The sequence below is a fragment of the Pithys albifrons genome, chromosome 1 (assembly GCF_047495875.1).
Source record: "Pithys albifrons albifrons isolate INPA30051 chromosome 1, PitAlb_v1, whole genome shotgun sequence".
In the NCBI taxonomy this organism is placed as follows: domain Eukaryota; kingdom Metazoa; phylum Chordata; class Aves; order Passeriformes; family Thamnophilidae; genus Pithys; species Pithys albifrons.
The window spans coordinates 127081426-127100273 of NC_092458.1; positions in this window are offsets into that span (position 1 = coordinate 127081426).

An 18848-nucleotide genomic window follows, 5' to 3' on the forward strand; every position below is an offset into this window, starting at 1 on the left:
GCCCAAGGACCCCCACAGACCCCCAGACACCCCCAGAGACTCCCAGGGGTCCCCAGAAACTCCCAGAGACCCCTCAGGGACCCGCAGAGACCCCTGAGGGACCCCCAGAGACTTCTAGAGACCCGCCAGGAACCCTCAGATGCCCCCAGAGACCCCCAGAGATCCCCAGAGACCCCCAGACCCCTCCAGGGACCCCCAGACACCCGCAGAGACCCGCAGGGACCCCCAGAGACCCCCCAGAGATTCTCAGAGACCTCCAGGGAGTCCCAGACACACGCCGAGACACCCCAGGGACCCCCAGAGACCCCCAGACACACGCCAGGGACCCTCAGATGCCCCCAGAGAACCCCAGAGACCCCCAGACCCCTCCAGGGACCCCCAGAGACCTCCAGGGACCCCCAGAGACCCTCCAGAGACCCCCAGAGACTCTCAGAGATCCCCCATAGACCCCACAGGGACCCCCAAGGACCCCCTAGGGACCCCCACAGAACCCCAGAGACCCCCCCTGTGACCCCCAAAGAACTCCCCTGGGGATCTCCTGGGACCCCCCAGAAACCCCCAGACACCCCCAGAGACTCCCAGAGACCCCCCAGGGACCCTCAGACACCCCCAGAGACTCATAGAGACCCCAAGAGACCCCCAGAGACACTCAGAGATCCCCCAGGGACCCACAGGAACCCCTCAAAGATCCACCAGAGACCCCCAGAGACCCTCAGGGACCCCCCAGGGACCCCCATAGACCGCCCAGAGATCACGAGATGCCCCCCAGGGACCTCCAGAGACCCCTCCAGAGATCACGAGAAACCCCTCCGAGACCCCCAGGGACCTCCAGAGACCCCCAGGGACCCACCTTGGGACCCCCAGAGGACCCCAGGGACCCACAGGAACCCCTCATAGATCCACCAGAGACCCCCATAGATCCCACAGAGACCTGCAGAGAACCCCAGAGACCACCAGAGATGCTCCGGAGACACCCCAGAGACCCCCACAGAGATCCCCGGTGCCCGAAATGTCGTCCCTCGGGGAACCCCCTTGGGGACCCCCGGTGCCCGAAATGTCGTCCCTCGGGGAACCCCCTTGGGGAGCCCCGGCGCCCGAGGTGTCGCCCCTCGGCAACCCCCCCCTTCGGGGACTTCCGGCGCCCGAAACGTCGCCCCTTGGGGACCCCCCATTTGGGGACCCCCGGTGCCCGAGGTGTCGCCCCTCGGCAACCACCCCGTGGGGAGCCCCGGTGCCCGAAATGCCGTCCCTCGGCCAACCTCCTTGGGGACCCCAGAGACCCCCAGAGGACCCTCCCAGGGACTCCACAGGGACCCCCAGAGACCCCAGAGATTCCCAGACACTCCCAGGGACACCCAGGGACCCCCAGGACGCTACAGAGATCTCCCAGAGAACCCCCAGTTTCCCCCAGAGACCCCCCAGAAACTGTCAGAGACCCCCAGACACCCCCAGACACCCCAGGGACCCCCCTAGACCTCCAGACACCCCCCAGGGACTCCCAGACGCCCCCACGGACCCCCGGGGCCCCCCCAGGGACCCCCCAGAGACCCGCCAGAGACTCTCAGAAACCCCCCAGGGACCCCCAGAGAGCCCACTGGGACTCCCCAGGGACCCCCAGAGACTCCCCATAGATCACCAGGGACCGCCCAAGGACCCCCGCAGACCCCCAGACACCCCCAGAGACTCCCAGGGGCCCCCAGAAACTCCCAGAGATCCCTCAGGGACCCCCAGAGACCCCTCAGGGACCCCCAGAGACTCCCAGACACCCCAGAGACTCCCAGAAACTCCCAGACACCCCAGGGAACTCCAGAGACCCCAGAGACTCCAAGAGACCCCCAGAGACCCCCACGGACCCCCCAGGGACCACCAGAGACCCCCCAGAGATTCTCAGAGACCTCCAGGGACTCCCAGACACCCGCCGAAACCCCCCAGGGACCCCCAGAGACCCTCCATAGATCACCAGGGACTGCCCAAGGACCCTCACAGACCCCGAGAGATTCCCAGGGGCCCCCAGAAACTCCCAGAGACCCCTCAGGGACCCGCAGAGACCCCTGAGGGACCCCCAGAGACTCCCAGACACCCGCCAGGAACCCTCAGATGCCCCCAGAGACCCCCAGAGATCCCCAGAGACCCCCAGACCCCTCCAGGGACCCCCAGACACCCGCAGAGACCCGCAGGGACCCCCAGAGACCCCCCAGAGACTCTCAGAGACCTCCAAAGAACTCCCAGACACACGCCGAGACCCCCCAGGGACCCCCAGAGACCCCCAGACACCCGCCAGGGACCCTCAGATGCCCCCAGAGACCCCCAGAGACCTCCAGGGACCCCCAGAGACCCTCCAGAGACCCCCAGAGACTCTCAGAGATCCCCCAGAGACCCCACAGGGACCCCCAAGGACCCCCTAGGGACCCCCACAGATCCCCAGAAATCCCCCCTGTGACCCCCAAAGAACTCCCCTTGGGATCTCCTGGGACCCCTCCGAAACCCCCAGACACCCCCAGAGACTCCCAGAGACCCCCCAGGGACCCTCAGACACCCCCAGAGACTCATAGAGACCCCCAGAGACTCTCAGAGATCCCCCAGGGACCCACAGGAACCCCTCATAGATCCACCAGAGACCCCCATAGATCCCACAGAGACCTCCAGAGAACCCCAGAGACCACCAGAGATGCTCCGGAGACACCCCAGAGACCCCCACAGAGATCCCCGGTGCCCGAAATGTCGTCCCTCGGGGAACCCCCTTGGGGACCCCCGGTGCCCGAAATGTCGTCCCTCGGGGAACCCCCTTGGGGAGCCCCGGCGCCCGAGGTGTCGCCCCTCGGCAACCCCCCCCTTCGGGGCCTTCCGGCGCCCGAAATGTCGCCCCTTGGGGACCCCCCATTTGGGGACCCCCGGTGCCCGAGGTGTCGCCCCTCGGCAACCACCCCGTGGGGAGCCCCGGTGCCCGAAATGCCGTCCCTCGGCCAACCTCCTTGGGGACCCCAGAGGACCCCCCCAGGGACTCCACAGGGACCCCCAGAGACCCCAGAGATTCCCAGACACTCCCAGGGACACCCAGGGACCCCCAGGACGCTACAGAGATCTCCCAGAGAACCCCCAGTTTCCCCCAGAGACCCCCCAGAAACTGTCAGAGACCCCCAGACACCCCAGGGACCCCCCTAGACCTCCAGACACCCCCCAGGGACTCCCAGACGCCCCCACGGACCCCCGGGGCCCCCCCAAGGACCCCCCCGGGAGACCCCCAGAGACTCTCAGAGACCCCCCAGGGACCCCCAGAGAGCCCACTGGGACTCCCCAGGGACCCCCAGAGACTCCCCATAGATCACCAGGGACCGCCCAAGGACCCCCGCAGACCCCCAGACACCCCCAGAGACTCCCAGGGGCCCCCAGAAACTCCCAGAGATCCCTAAGGGACCCCCCAGGGACCCCTCAGGGACCCCCAGAGACTCCCCATAGATCACCAGGGACCGCCCAAGGACCCCCGCAGACCCCCAGACACCCCCAGAGACTCCCAGGGGCCCCCAGAAACTCCCAGAGATCCCTCAGGGACCCCCAGAGACCCCTCAGGGACCCCCAGCGACTCCCAGACACCCCAGAGACTCCCAGAAACCCTCAGAGACCCCCCAGGGACCTCCAGAGACCCCAGAGACTCCAAGAGATCCCCAGAGACCCCCACGGACCCCCCAGGGACCACCAGAGACCCCCCAGAGATTCTCAGAGACCTCCAGGGACTCCCAGACACCCGCCGAAACCCCCCAGGGACGCCCAGAGACCCTCCATAGATCACCAGGGACTGCCCAAGGACCCCCACAGAACCCCAGACACCCCCAGAGACTCCCAGGGGTCCCCAGAAACTCCCAGAGACCCCTCAGGGACCCGCAGAGACCCCTGAGGGACCCCCAGAGACTCCCAGACACCCGCCAGGAACCCTCAGATGCCCCCAGAGACCCCCAGAGATCCCCAGACCCCTCCAGGGTCCCCCAGACACCCGCAGAGACCCGCAGGGACCCCCAGGGACCCCAGAGACCCCCCAGAGACTCTCAGAGACCTCCAGGGACTCCCAGACACACGCCGAGACACCCCAGGGACCCCCAGGGACCCCCAGACACCCGCCAGGGACCCTCAGATACCCGCAGAGACCCCCAGAGATCCCCAGAGACCCCCAGACCCCTCCAGGGACCCCCAGAGACCCCCAGAGACCTCCAGGGACCCCCAGAGACCCTCCAGAGACCCCCAGAGACTCTCAGAGATCCCCAGAGACCCTACAGGGACCTCCAAGGACCCCCTAGGGGCCCAGCACAGAACCCCAGAGACCCCCCCTGTGACCCCCAAAGAACTCCCCTGGGGATCTCCTGGGACCCCCAAAGAACTCCCCTGGGGATCTCCTGGGACCCCCCAGAAACCCCCAGACACCCCCAGGGACCCCTAGACACCCCCAGAGACCCCCAGAGACCCTCCAGAGACCCCCAGAGACTCTCAGAGATCCCCCAGAGACCCCACAGGGACCCCCAAGGACCCCCTAGGGACCCCCACAGAACCCCAGAGACCCCCCCTGTGACCCCCAAAGAACTCCCCTGGGGATCTCCTGGGACCCCTCAGAAACCCCCAGACACCCCCAGAGACTCCCAGAGACCCCCCAGGGACCCTCAGACACCCCCAGAGACTCATAGAGACCCCCAGAGACTCTCAGAGATCCCCCAGGGACCCACAGGAACCCCTCATAGATCCACCAGAGACCCCCATAGACCGCCCAGAGATCACGAGATGCCCCCCAGGGACCTCCAGAGACCCCTCCAGAGATCACGAGAAACCCCTCCGAGACCCCCAGGGACCTCCAGAGACCCCCAGGGACCCACCTTGGGACCCCCAGAGGACCCCAGGGACCCACAGGAACCCCTCATAGATCCACCAGAGACCCCCATAGATCCCACAGAGACCTCCAGAGAACCCCAGAGACCACCAGAGATGCTCCGGAGACACCGCAGAGACCCCCACAGAGATCCCCGGTGCCCGAAATGTCGTCCCTCGGGGAACCCCCTTGGGGACCCCCGGTGCCCGAAATGTCGTCCCTCGGGGAACCCCCTTGGGGAGCCCCGGCGCCCGAGGTGTCGCCCCTCGGCAACCCCCCCCTTCGGGGCCTTCCGGCGCCCGAAACGTCGCCCCTTGGGGACCCCCCATTTGGGGACCCCCGGTGCCCGAGGTGTCGCCCCTCGGCAACCACCCCGTGGGGAGCCCCGGTGCCCGAAATGCCGTCCCTCGGCCAACCTCCTTGGGGACCCCAGAGACCCCCAGAGGACCCTCCCAGGGACTCCACAGGGACCCCCAGAGACCCCAGAGATTCCCAGACACTCCCAGGGACACCCAGGGACCCCCAGGACGCTACAGAGATCTCCCAGAGAACCCCCAGTTTCCCCCAGAGACCCCCCAGAAACTGTCAGAGACCCCCAGACACCCCCAGACACCCCAGGGACCCCCCTAGACCTCCAGACACCCCCCAGGGACTCCCAGACGCCCCCACGGACCCCCGGGGCCCCCCCAGGGACCCCCAGAGACTCTCAGAAACCCCCCAGGGACCCCCAGAGAGCCCACTGGGACTCCCCAGGGACCCCCAGAGACTCCCCATAGATCACCAGGGACCGCCCAAGGACCCCCGCAGACCCCCAGACACCCCCAGAGACTCCCAGGGGCCCCCAGAAACTCCCAGAGATCCCTCAGGGACCCGCAGAGACCCCTCAGGGACCCCCAGAGACTCCCAGACACCCCAGAGACTCCCAGAAACTCCCAGACCCCCCAGGGAACTCCAGAGACCCCAGAGACTCCAAGAGACCCCCAGAGACCCCCACGGACCCCCCAGGGACCACCAGAGACCCCACAGAGATTCTCAGAGACCTCCAGGGACTCCCAGACACCCGCCGAGACCCCCCAGGGACCCCCAGAGACCCTCCATAGATCACCAGGGACTGCCCAAGGACCCTCACAGACCCCGAGAGATTCCCAGGGGCCCCCAGAAACTCCCAGAGACCCCTCAGGGACCCGCAGAGACCCCTGAGGGACCCCCAGAGACTCCCAGACACCCGCCAGGAACCCTCAGATGCCCCCAGAGACCCCCAGAGATCCCCAGAGACCCCCAGACCCCTCCAGGGACCCCCAGACACCCCCAGAGACCCCCAGGGAACCCAGAGACCCCCAGAGACTCTCAGAGACCTCCAGGGACTCCCAGACACACGCCGAGACACCCCAGGGACCCCCAGAGACCCCCAGAGACTCTCAGAGATCCCCCAGAGACCCCACAGGGACCCCCAAGGACCCCCTAGGGACCCCCACAGATCCCCAGAGACCCCCCGTGTGACCCCCAAAGAACTCCCCTGGGGATCTCCTGGGACCCCCCAGAAACCCCCAGACACCCCCAGAGGCTCCCAGAGACCCCCCAGGGACCCTCAGACACCCCCAGAGACTCATAGAGACCCCCAGAGACCCCCAGAGACTCTCAGAGATCCCCCAGGGACCCACAGGAACCCCTCAAAGATCCACCAGAGACCCCCAGAGACCCTCAGGGACCCCCCAGGGACCCCCATAGACCGCCCAGAGATCACGAGATGCCCCCCAGGGACCTCCAGAGATCACGAGAAACCCCTCCGAGACCCCCAGGGACCTCCAGAGACCCCCAGGGACCCACCTTGGGACCCCCAGAGGACCCCAGGGACCCACAGGAACCCCTCATAGATCCACCAGAGACCCCCATAGATCCCACAGAGACCTGCAGAGAACCCCAGAGACCACCAGAGATGCTCCGGAGACACCCCAGAGACCCCCACAGAGATCCCCGGTGCCCGAAATGTCGTCCCTCAGGGAATCCCCTTGGGGACCCCCGGTGCCCGAAATGTCGTCCCTCGGGGAACCCCCTTGGGGAGCCCCGGCGCCCGAGGTGTCGCCCCTCGGCAACCCCCCCCTTCGGGGCCTTCCGGCGCCCGAAATGTCGCCCCTTGGGGACCCCCCATTTGGGGACCCCCGGTGCCCGAGGTGTCGCCCCTCGGCAACCACCCCGTGGGGAGCCCCGGTGCCCGAAATGCCGTCCCTCGGCCAACCTCCTTGGGGACCCCAGAGGACCCCCCCAGGGACTCCACAGGGACCCCCAGAGATCCCCAGACACTCCCAGGGACACCCAGGGACCCCCAGGACGCTACAGAGATCTCCCAGAGAACCCCCAGTTTCCCCCAGAGACCCCCCAGAAACTGTCAGAGACCCCCAGACACCCCAGGGACCCCCCTAGACCTCCAGACACCCCCCAGGGACTCCCAGACGCCCCCACGGACCCCCGGGGCCCCCCCAGGGACCCCCCAGAGACCCCCCAGGGACCCCCAGAGAGCCCACTGGGACTCCCCAGGGACCCCCAGAGACTCCCCATAGATCACCAGGGACCGCCCAAGGACCCCCGCAGACCCCCAGACACCCCCAGAGACTCCCAGGGGCCCCCAGAAACTCCCAGAGATCCCTCAGGGACCCCCAGAGACTCCCAGACACCCCAGAGACTCCCAGAAACCCTCAGAGACCCCCCAAGGACCTCCAGAGACCCCAGAGACTCCAAGAGACCCCCAGAGACCCCCACGGACCCCCCAGGGACCAGCAGAAACCCCCAGAGACCACCCAGAGACCCCTCAGGGACCCCCAGAGACCCTCCATAGATCACCAGGGACCATCCAAGGACCCCCACAGACCCCCAGACACCCCCAGAGACTCCCAGGGGCCCGCAGAAACTCCCAGAGACCCCTCAGGGACCCGCAGAGACCCCTGAGGGACCCCCAGAGACATCCAGACACCCGCCAGGAACCCTCAGATGCCCCCAGAGACCCCCAGAGATCCCCAGAGACCCCCAGACCCCTCCAGGGACCCCCAGACACCCGCAGAGACCCGCAGGGACCCCCAGAGACCCCCCAGAGACTCTCAGAGACCTCCAGGGACTCCCAGACACACGCCGAGACCCCCCAGGGACCCCCAGACACCCGCCAGGGACCCTCAGATGCCCCCAGAGACCCCCAGAGACCTCCAGGGACCCCCAGAGACCCTCCAGAGACCCCCAGAGACTCTCAGAGATCCCCCAGAGACCCCACAGGGACCCCCAAGGGACCCCCACAGATCCCCAGAAATCCCCCCTGTGACCCTCAAAGAACTCCCCTGGGGATCTCCTGGGACCCCCCAGAAACCCCCAGACACCCCCAGAGACTCCCAGAGACCCCCCAGGGACCCTCAGACACCCCCAGAGGCTCATAGAGACCCCCAGAGACACTCAGAGATCCCCCAGGGACCCACAGGAACCCCGTAAAGATCCACCAGAGACCCCCCCTGTGACCCCCAAAGAACTCCCCTGGGGATCCCCTCGGACCCCCCAGAAATCCCCAGACACCCCCAGAGACTCCCAGAGACCCCCCAGGGACCCTCAGACACCTCCAGAGACCCCCAGAGACTCTCAGAGATCCCCCAGAGACCCCACAGGGACCCCCAAGGACCCCCTAGGGACCCCCACAGATCCCCAGAAACCTCCCCTGTGACCCCCAAAGAACTCCCCTGGGGATCTCCTGGGACCCCCCAGAAACCCCCAGACACCCCCAGAGACTCCCAGAGACCCCCCAGGGACCCTCAGACACCCCCAGAGACTCATAGAGACCCCCAGAGACTCTCAGAGATCCCCCAGGGACCCACAGGAACCCCTCATAGATCCACCAGAGACCCCCATAGATCCCACAGAGACCTGCAGAGAACCCCAGAGACCACCAGAGATGCTCCGGAGACACCCCAGAGACCCCCACAGAGATCCCCGGTGCCCGAAATGTCGTCCCTCGGGGAACCCCCTTGGGGACCCCCGGTGCCCGAAATGTCGTCCCTCGGGGAACCCCCTTGGGGAGCCCCGGCGCCCGAGGTGTCGCCCCTCGGCAACCCCCCCCTTCGGGGCCTTCCGGCGCCCGAAATGTCTCCCCTTGGGGACCCCCCATTTGGGGACCCCCGGTGCCCGAGGTGTCGCCCCTCGGCAACCACCCCGTGGGGAGCCCCGGTGCCCGAAATGCCGTCCCTCGGCCAACCTCCTTGGGGACCCCAGAGACCCCCAGAGGACCCCCCCAGGGACTCCACAGGGACCCCCAGAGACCCCAGAGATCCCCAGACACTCCCAGGGACACCCAGGGACCCCCAGGACGCTACAGAGATCTCCCAGAGAACCCCCAGTTTCCCCCAGAGACCCCCCAGAAACTGTCAGAGACCCCCAGACACCCCAGGGACCCCCCTAGACCTCCAGACACCCCCCAGGGACTCCCAGACGCCCCCACGGACCCCCGGGGCCCCCCCAAGGATCCCCCCGGGAGACCCCCAGAGACTCTCAGAGACCCCCCAGGGACCCCCAGAGAGCCCACTGGGACTCCCCAGGGACCCCCAGAGACTCCCCATAGATCACCAGGGACCGCCCAAGGACCCCCGCAGACCCCCAGACACCCCCAGAGACTCCCAGGGGCCCCCAGAAACTCCCAGAGATCCCTAAGGGACCCCCCAGGGACCCCTCAGGGACCCCCAGAGACTCCCCATAGATCACCAGGGACCGCCCAAGGACCCCCGCAGACCCCCAGACACCCCCAGAGACTCCCAGGGGCCCCCAGAAACTCCCAGAGATCCCTCAGGGACCCCCAGAGACCCCTCAGGGACCCCCAGCGACTCCCAGACACCCCAGAGACTCCCAGAAACCCTCAGAGACCCCCCAGGGACCTCCAGAGACCCCAGAGACTCCAAGAGACCCCCAGAGACCCCCACGGACCCCCCAGGGACCACCAGAGACCCCCCAGAGATTCTCAGAGACCTCCAGGGACTCCCAGACACCCGCCGAAACCCCCCAGGGACGCCCAGAGACCCTCCATAGATCACCAGGGACTGCCCAAGGACCCCCACAGAACCCCAGACACCCCCAGAGACTCCCAGGGGTCCCCAGAAACTCCCAGAGACCCCTCAGGGACCCGCAGAGACCCCTGAGGGACCCCCAGAGACTTCTAGACACCCGCCAGGAACCCTCAGATGCCCCCAGAGACCCCCAGAGATCCCCAGACCCCTCCAGGGTCCCCCGGACACCCGCAGAGACCCGCAGGGACCCCCAGGGACCCCAGAGACACCCCAGAGACTCTCAGAGACCTCCAGGGACTCCCAGACACACGCCGAGACACCCCAGGGACCCCCAGGGACCCCCAGACACCCGCCAGGGACCCGCAGATACCCGCAGAGATCCCCAGAGACCCCCAGACCCCTCCAGGGACCCCCAGAGACCTCCAGGGACCCCCAGAGACCCTCCAGAGACCCCCAGAGACTCTCAGAGATCCCCCAGAGACCCTACAGGGACCTCCAAGGACCCCCTAGGGACCCCCACAGAACCCCAGAGACCCCCCCTGTGACCCCCAAAGAACTCCCCTGGGGATCTCCTGGGACCCCCAAAGAACTCCCCTGGGGATCTCCTGGGACCCCCCAGAAACCCCCAGACACCCCCAGGGACCCCTAGACACCCCCAGAGACCCCCAGAGACCCTCCAGAGACCCCCAGAGACTCTCAGAGATCCCCCAGAGACCCCACAGGGACCCCCAAGGACCCCCTAGGGACCCCCACAGAACCCCAGAGACCCCCCCTGTGACCCCCAAAGAACTCCCCTGGGGATCTCCTGGGACCCCCCAGAAACCCCCAGACACCCCCAGAGACTCCCAGAGACCCCCCAGGGACCCTCAGACACCCCCAGAGACTCATAGAGACCCCCAGAGACTCTCAGAGATCCCCCAGGGACCCACAGGAACCCCTCAAAGATCCAACAGAGACCCCCAGAGACCCTCAGGGACCCCCCAGGGACCCCCATAGACCGCCCAGAGATCACGAGATGCCCCCCAGGGACCTCCAGAGACCCCTCCAGAGATCACGAGAAACCCCTCCGAGACCCCCAGGGACCTCCAGAGACCCCCAGGGACCCACCTTGGGACCCCCAGAGGACCCCAGGGACCCACAGGAACCCCTCATAGATCCACCAGAGACCCCCATAGATCCCACAGAGACCTGCAGAGAACCCCAGAGACCACCAGAGATGCTCCAGAGACACCCCAGAGACCCCCACAGAGATCCCCGGTGCCCGAAATGTCGTCCCTCGGGGAACCCCCTTGGGGAGCCCCGGCGCCCGAAATGTCGTCCCTCGGGGAACCCCCTTGGGGACCCCCGGTGCCCGAAATGCCGTCCCTCGGCCAACCTCCTTGGGGACCCCAGAGACCCCCAGAGGACCCTCCCAGGGACTCCACAGGGACCCCCAGAGACCCCAGAGATCCCCAGACACTCCCAGGGACACCCAGGGACCCCCAGGACGCTACAGAGATCTCCCAGAGAACCCCCAGTTTCCCCCAGAGAACCCCCAGAAACTGTCAGAGACCCCCAGACACCCCCAGACACCCCAGGGACCCCCCTAGACCTCCAGACACCCCCCAGGGACTCCCAGACGCCCCCACGGACCCCCGGGGCCCCCCCAGGGACCCCCCAGAGACCCCCAGAGACTCTCAGAAACCCCCCAGGGACCCCCAGAGAGCCCACTGGGACTCCCCAGGGACCCCCAGAGACTCCCCATAGATCACCAGGGACCGCCCAAGGACCCCCGCAGACCCCCAGACACCCCCAGAGACTCCCAGGGGCCCCCAGAAACTCCCAGAGATCCCTCAGGGACCCCCAGAGACCCCTCAGGGACCCCCAGAGACTCCCAGACACCCCAGAGACTCCCAGAAACTCCCAGACACCCCAGGGAACTCCAGAGACCCCAGAGACTCCAAGAGACCCCCAGAGACCCCCAGGGACCACCAGAGACCCCACAGAGATTCTCAGAGACCTCCAGGGACTCCCAGACACCCGCCGAGACCCCCCAGGGACCCCCAGAGACCCTCCATAGATCACCAGGGACTGCCCAAGGACCCTCACAGACCCCGAGAGATTCCCAGGGGCCCCCAGAAACTCCCAGAGACCCCTCAGGGACCCGCAGAGACCCCTGAGGGACCCCCAGAGACTCCCAGACACCCGCCAGGAACCCTCAGATGCCCCCAGAGACCCCCAGAGACCCCCAGACCCCTCCAGGGACCCCCAGACACCCCCAGAGACCCCCAGGGAACCCAGAGACCCCCAGGGACTCTCAGAGACCTCCAGGGACTCCCAGACACACGCCGAGACACCCCAGGGACCCCCAGACACACGCCAGGGACCCTCAGATTCCCCCAGAGACCCCCAGACCCCTCCAGGGAACCCCAGACACCCTCAGAGACCCCCAGAGACCCTCCAGAGACCCCCAGAGACTCTCAGAGATCCCCCAGAGACCCCACAGGGACCCCCAAGGACCCCCTAGGGACCCCCACAGATCCCCAGAGACCCCCCGTGTGACCCCCAAAGAACTCCCCTGGGGATCTCCTGGGACCCCCCAGAAACCCCCAGACACCCCCAGAGGCTCCCAGAGACCCCCCAGGGACCCTCAGACACCCCCAGAGACTCATAGAGACCCCCAGAGACTCTCAGAGATCCCCCAGGGACCCACAGGAACCCCTCAAAGATCCACCAGAGACCCCCAGAGACCCTCAGGGACCCCCCAGGGACCCCCATAGACCGCCCAGAGATCACGAGATGCCCCCCAGGGACCTCCAGAGATCACGAGAAACCCCTCCGAGACCCCCAGGGACCTCCAGAGACCCCCAGGGACCCACCTTGGGACCCCCAGAGGACCCCAGGGACCCACAGGAACCCCTCATAGATCCACCAGAGACCCCCATAGATCCCACAGAGACCTGCAGAGAACCCCAGAGACCACCAGAGATGCTCCGGAGACACCCCAGAGACCCCCACAGAGATCCCCGGTGCCCGAAATGTCGTCCCTCAGGGAATCCCCTTGGGGACCCCCGGTGCCCGAAATGTCGTCCCTCGGGGAACCCCCTTGGGGAGCCCCGGCGCTCGAGGTGTCGCCCCTCGGCAACTCCCCCCTTCGGGGACTTCCGGCGTCCGAAACGTCGCCCCTTGGGGACCCCCCATTTGGGGACCCCCGGTGCCCGAGGTGTCGCCCCTCGGCAACCACCCCGTGGGGAGCCCCAGTGCTCGAAATGCCGTCCCTCGGCCAACCTCCTTGGGGACCCCAGAGACCCCCAGAGGACTCCCCCAGGGACTCCACAGGGACCCCAGAGATTCCCAGACACTCCCAGGGACACCCAGGGACCCCCAGGACGCTACAGAGACCTCCCAGAGAACCCCCAGTTTCCCCCAGAGACCCCCCAGAAACTGTCAGAGACCCCCAGACACCCCAGGGACCCCCCTAGACCTCCAGACACCCCCCAGGGACTCCCAGACGCCCCCACGGACCCCCGGGGCCCCCCCAGGGACCCCCCAGAGACCCCCCAGGGACCCCCAGAGAGCCCACTGGGACTCCCCAGGGACCCCCAGAGACTCCCCATAGATCACCAGGGACCGCCCAAGGACCCCCGCAGACCCCCAGACACCCCCAGAGACTCCCAGGGGCCCCCAGAAACTCCCAGAGATCCCTCAGGGACCCCCAGAGACTCCCAGACACCCCAGAGACTCCCAGAAACCCTCAGAGACCCCCCAGGGACCTCCAGAGACCCCAGAGACTCCAAGAGACCCCCAGAGACCCCCACGGACCCCCCAGGGACCAGCAGAAACCCCCAGAGACCACCCAGAGACCCCTCAGGGACCCCCAGAGACCCTCCATAGATCACCAGGGACCATCCAAGGACCCCCACAGACCCCCAGACACCCCCAGAGACTCCCAGGGGCCCGCAGAAACTCCCAGAGACCCCTCAGGGACCCGCAGAGACCCCTGAGGGACCCCCAGAGACATCCAGACACCCGCCAGGAACCCTCAGATGCCCCCAGAGACCCCCAGAGATCCCCAGGGACCCCCAGACACCCGCAGAGACCCGCAGGGACCCCCAGAGACCCCCCAGAGACTCTCAGAGACCTCCAGGGACTCCCAGACACACGCCGAGACACCCCAGGGACCCCCAGAGACCCCCAGACACCCGCCAGGGACCCTCAGATGCCCCCAGAGACCTCCAGGGACCCCCAGAGACCCTCCAGAGACTCTCAGAGATCCCCCAGAGACCCCACAGGGACCCCCAAGGACCCCCTAGGGACCCCCACAGATCCCCAGAAATCCCCCCTGTGACCCTCAAAGAACTCCCCTGGGGATCTCCTGGGACCCCCCAGAAACCCCCAGACACCCCCAGAGACCCCCCAGGGACCCTCAGACACCCCCAGAGACTCATAGAGACCCCCAGAGACACTCAGAGATCCCCCAGGGACCCACAGGAACCCCGTAAAGATCCACCAGAGACCCCCCCTGTGACCCCCAAAGAACTCCCCTGGGGATCCCCTCGGACCCCCCAGAAATCCCCAGACACCCCCAGAGACTCCCAGAGACCCCCCAGGGACCCTCAGACACCTCCAGAGACCCCCAGAGACTCTCAGAGATCCCCCAGAGAACCCACAGGGACCCCCAAGGACCCCCTAGGGACCCCCACAGATCCCCAGAAATCCCCCCTGTGACCCCCAAAGAACTCCCCTTGGGATCTCCTGGGACCCCTCCGAAACCCCCAGACACCCCCAGAGACTCCCAGAGACCCCCCAGGGACCCTCAGACACCCCCAGAGACTCATAGAGACCCCCAGAGACTCTCAGAGATCCCCCAGGGACCCACAGGAACCCCTCATAGATCCACCAGAGACCCCCATAGATCCCACAGAGACCTGCAGAGAACCCCAGAGACCACCAGAGATGCTCCGGAGACACCCCAGAGACCCCCACAGAGATCCCCGGTGCCCGAAATGTCGTCCCTCGGGGAACCCCCTTGGGGACCCCCGGTGCCCGAAATGTCGTCCCTCGGGGAACCCCCTTGGGGAGCCCCGGCGCCCGAGGTGTCGCCCCTCGGCAACCCCCCCCTTCGGGGCCTTCCGGCGCCCGAAATGTCGCCCCTTGGGGACCCCCCATTTGGGGACCCCCGGTGCCCGAGGTGTCGCCCCTCGGCAACCACCCCGTGGGGAGCCCCGGTGCCCGAAATGCCGTCCCTCGGCCAACCTCCTTGGGGACCCCAGAGGACCCCCCCAGGGACTCCACAGGGACCCCCAGAGATCCCCAGACACTCCCAGGGACACCCAGGGACCCCCAGGACGCTACAGAGATCTCCCAGAGAACCCCCAGTTTCCCCCAGAGACCCCCCAGAAACTGTCAGAGACCCCCAGACACCCCAGGGACCCCCCTAGACCTCCAGACACCCCCCAGGGACTCCCAGACGCCCCCACGGACCCCCGGGGCCCCCCCAAGGACCCCCCCGGGAGACCCCCAGAGACTGTCAGAGACCCCCCAGGGACCCCCAGAGAGCCCACTGGGACTCCCCAGGGACCCCCAGAGACTCCCCATAGATCACCAGGGACCGCCCAAGGACCCCCGCAGACCCCCAGACACCCCCAGAGACTCCCAGGGGCCCCCAGAAACTCCCAGAGATCCCTAAGGGACCCCCCAGGGACCCCTCAGGGACCCCCAGAGACTCCCCATAGATCACCAGGGACCGCCCAAGGACCCCCGCAGACCCCCAGACACCCCCAGAGACTCCCAGGGGCCCCCAGAAACTCCCAGAGATCCCTCAGGGACCCCCAGAGACCCCTCAGACACCCCCAGAGACTCCCAGACACCCCAGAGACTCCCAGAAACCCTCAGAGACCCCCCAGGGACCTCCAGAGACCCCAGAGACTCCAAGAGACCCCCAGAGACCCCCACGGACCCCCCAGGGACCACCAGAGACCCCACAGAGATTCTCAGAGACCTCCAGGGACTCCCAGACACCCGCCGAAACCCCCCAGGGACGCCCAGAGACCCTCCATAGATCACCAGGGACTGCCCAAGGACCCCCACAGAACCCCAGACACCCCCAGAGACTCCCAGGGGTCCCCAGAAACTCCCAGAGACCCCTCAGGGACCCGCAGAGACCCCTGAGGGACCCCCAGAGACTTCTAGACACCTGCCAGGAACCCTCAGATGCCCCCAGAGACCCCCAGACCCCTCCAGGGTCCCCCAGACACCCGCAGAGACCCGCAGGGACCCCCAGGGACCCCAGAGACCCCCCAGAGACTCTCAGAGACCTCCAGGGACTCCCAGACACACGCCGAGACACCCCAGGGACCCCCAGGGACCCCCAGACACCCGCCAGGGACCCTCAGATACCCGCAGAGACCCCCAGAGATCCCCAGAGACCCCCAGACCCCTCCAGGGACCCCCAGAGACCTCCAGGGACCCCCAGAGACCCTCCAGAGACCCCCAGAGACTCTCAGAGATCCCCCAGAGACCCTACAGGGACCTCCAAGGACCCCCTAGGGGCCCAGCACAGAACCCCAGAGACCCCCCCTGTGACCCCCAAAGAACTCCCCTGGGGATCTCCTGGGACCCCCAAAGAACTCCCCTGGGGATCTCCTGGGACCCCCCAGAAACCCCCAGACACCCCCAGGGACCCTTAGACACCCCCAGAGACCCCCAGAGACCCTCCAGAGACCCCCAGAGACTCTCAGAGATCCCCCAGAGACCCCACAGGGACCCCCAAGGACCCCCTAGGGACCCCCACAGAACCCCAGAGACCCCCCCTGTGACCCCCAAAGAACTCCCCTGGGGATCTCCTGGGACCCCCCAGAAACCCCCAGACACCCCCAGAGACTCCCAGAGACCCCCCAGGGACCCTCAGACACCCCCAGAGACTCATAGAGACCCCCAGAGACTCTCAGAGATCCCCCAGGGACCCACAGGAACCCCTCATAGATCCACCAGAGACCCCCATAGACCGCCCAGAGATCACGAGATGCCCCCCAGGGACCTCCAGAGACCCCTCCAGAGATCACGAGAAACCCCTCCGAGACCCCCAGGGACCTCCAGAGACCCCCAGGGACCCACCTTGGGACCCCCAGAGGACCCCAGGGACCCACAGGAACCCCTCATAGATCCACCAGAGACCCCCATAGATCCCACAGAGACCTGCAGAGAACCCCAGAGACCACCAGAGATGCTCCGGAGACACCCCAGAGACCCCCACAGAGATCCCCGGTGCCCGAAATGTCGTCCCTCGGGGAACCCCCTTGGGGACCCCCGGTGCCCGAAATGTCGTCCCTTGGGGAACCCCCTTGGGGAGCCCCGGCGCTCGAGGTGTCGCCCCTCGGCAACTCCCCCCTTCGGGGACTTCCGGCGCCTGAAACGTCGCCCCTTGGGGACCCCCCATTTGGGGACCCCCGGTGCCCGAGGTGTCGCCCCTCGGCAACCACCCCGTGGGGAGCTCCGATGCCCGAAATGCCGTCCCTCGGCCAACCTCCTTGGGGACCCCAGAGACCCCCAGAGGACCCCCCCAGGGACTCCACAGGGACCCCCAGAGACCCCAGAGATTCCCAGACACTCCCAGGGACACCCAGGGACCCCCAGGACGCTACAGAGATCTCCCAGAGAACCCCCAGTTTCCCCCAGAGACCCCCCAGAAACTGTCAGAGACCCCCAGGGACCCCCAGACACCCCAGGGACCCCCCTAGACCTCCAGACACTCCACAGGGACTCCCAGACGCCCCCACGGACCCCCAGGGCCCCCCCAGGGACCCCCCAGAGACCCCCAGAGACTCTCAGAAACCCCCCAGGGACCCCCAGAGAGCCCACTGGGACTCCCCAGGGACCCCCAGAGACTCCCCATAGATCACCAGGGACCGCCCAAGGACCCCCGCAGACCCCCAGACACCCCCAGAGACTCCCAGGGGCCCCCAGAAACTCCCAGAGATCCCTCAGGGACCCCCAGAGACCCCTCAGGGACCCCCAGAGACTCCCAGACACCCCAGAGACTCCCAGAAACTCCCAGACACCCCAGGGAACTCCAGAGACCCCAGAGACTCCAAGAGACCCCCAGAGACCCCCACGGACCCCCCAGGGACCCCCCAGAGATTTTCAGAGACCTCCAGGGACTCCCAGACACCCGCCGAGATCCCCCAGGGACCCCCAGAGACCCTCCATAGATCACCAGGGACTGCCCAAGGACCCTCACAGACCCCCAGACACCCCCAGAGACTCCCAGGGGCCCCCAGAAACTCCCAGAGACCCCTCAGGGACCCGCAGATACCCCTGAGGGACCCCCAGAGACTCCCAGACACCCACCAGGAACCCTCAGATGCCCCCAGAGACCCCCAGAGATCCCCAGAGACCCCCAGACCCCTCCAGGGACCCCCAGACACCCCCAGAGACCCCCAGGGAACCCAGAGACCCCCAGAGACTCTCAGAGACCTCCAGGGACTCCCAGACACACGCCGAGACACCCCAGGGACCCCCAGAGACCCCCAGACACACGCCAGGGACCCTCAGATTCCCCCAGAGATCCCCAGACCCCTCCACGGAACCCCAGACACCCTCAGAGGCAACCCCCCCTTCAGGGAGCACCGGTGCCTGAGGTGTCTCCCCTCGGCAACCCCCCCTTCGGGGACCCCGGCGCCCGAGGGTTCGCCCATCGGCAACCCCCTTTTCGGGGACCCCGGCGCCCGAGGGGTTGGCCCTCGGCCAGCCCCTCCATGGGGACCCCCGGCGCTCGAGGGCTCGCCCCTCGGCAACCCCCCCTTAGGGACCCCCGGCGGCCGAGGCGTCGTCCATCGGCAAGCCCCCTTGGGGACACCCGGCGTCCGAGGCACCGCCCCTCGGCAAGCCCCCCCTTAGGGACCCCGGCGTCCGAGGCACCGCCCCTCGGCAAGCTCCGCCCTGGGGCCCCACCGGCGCCCGAAATGTCGCCTCTCGTCAACCCCCTCTTGGGG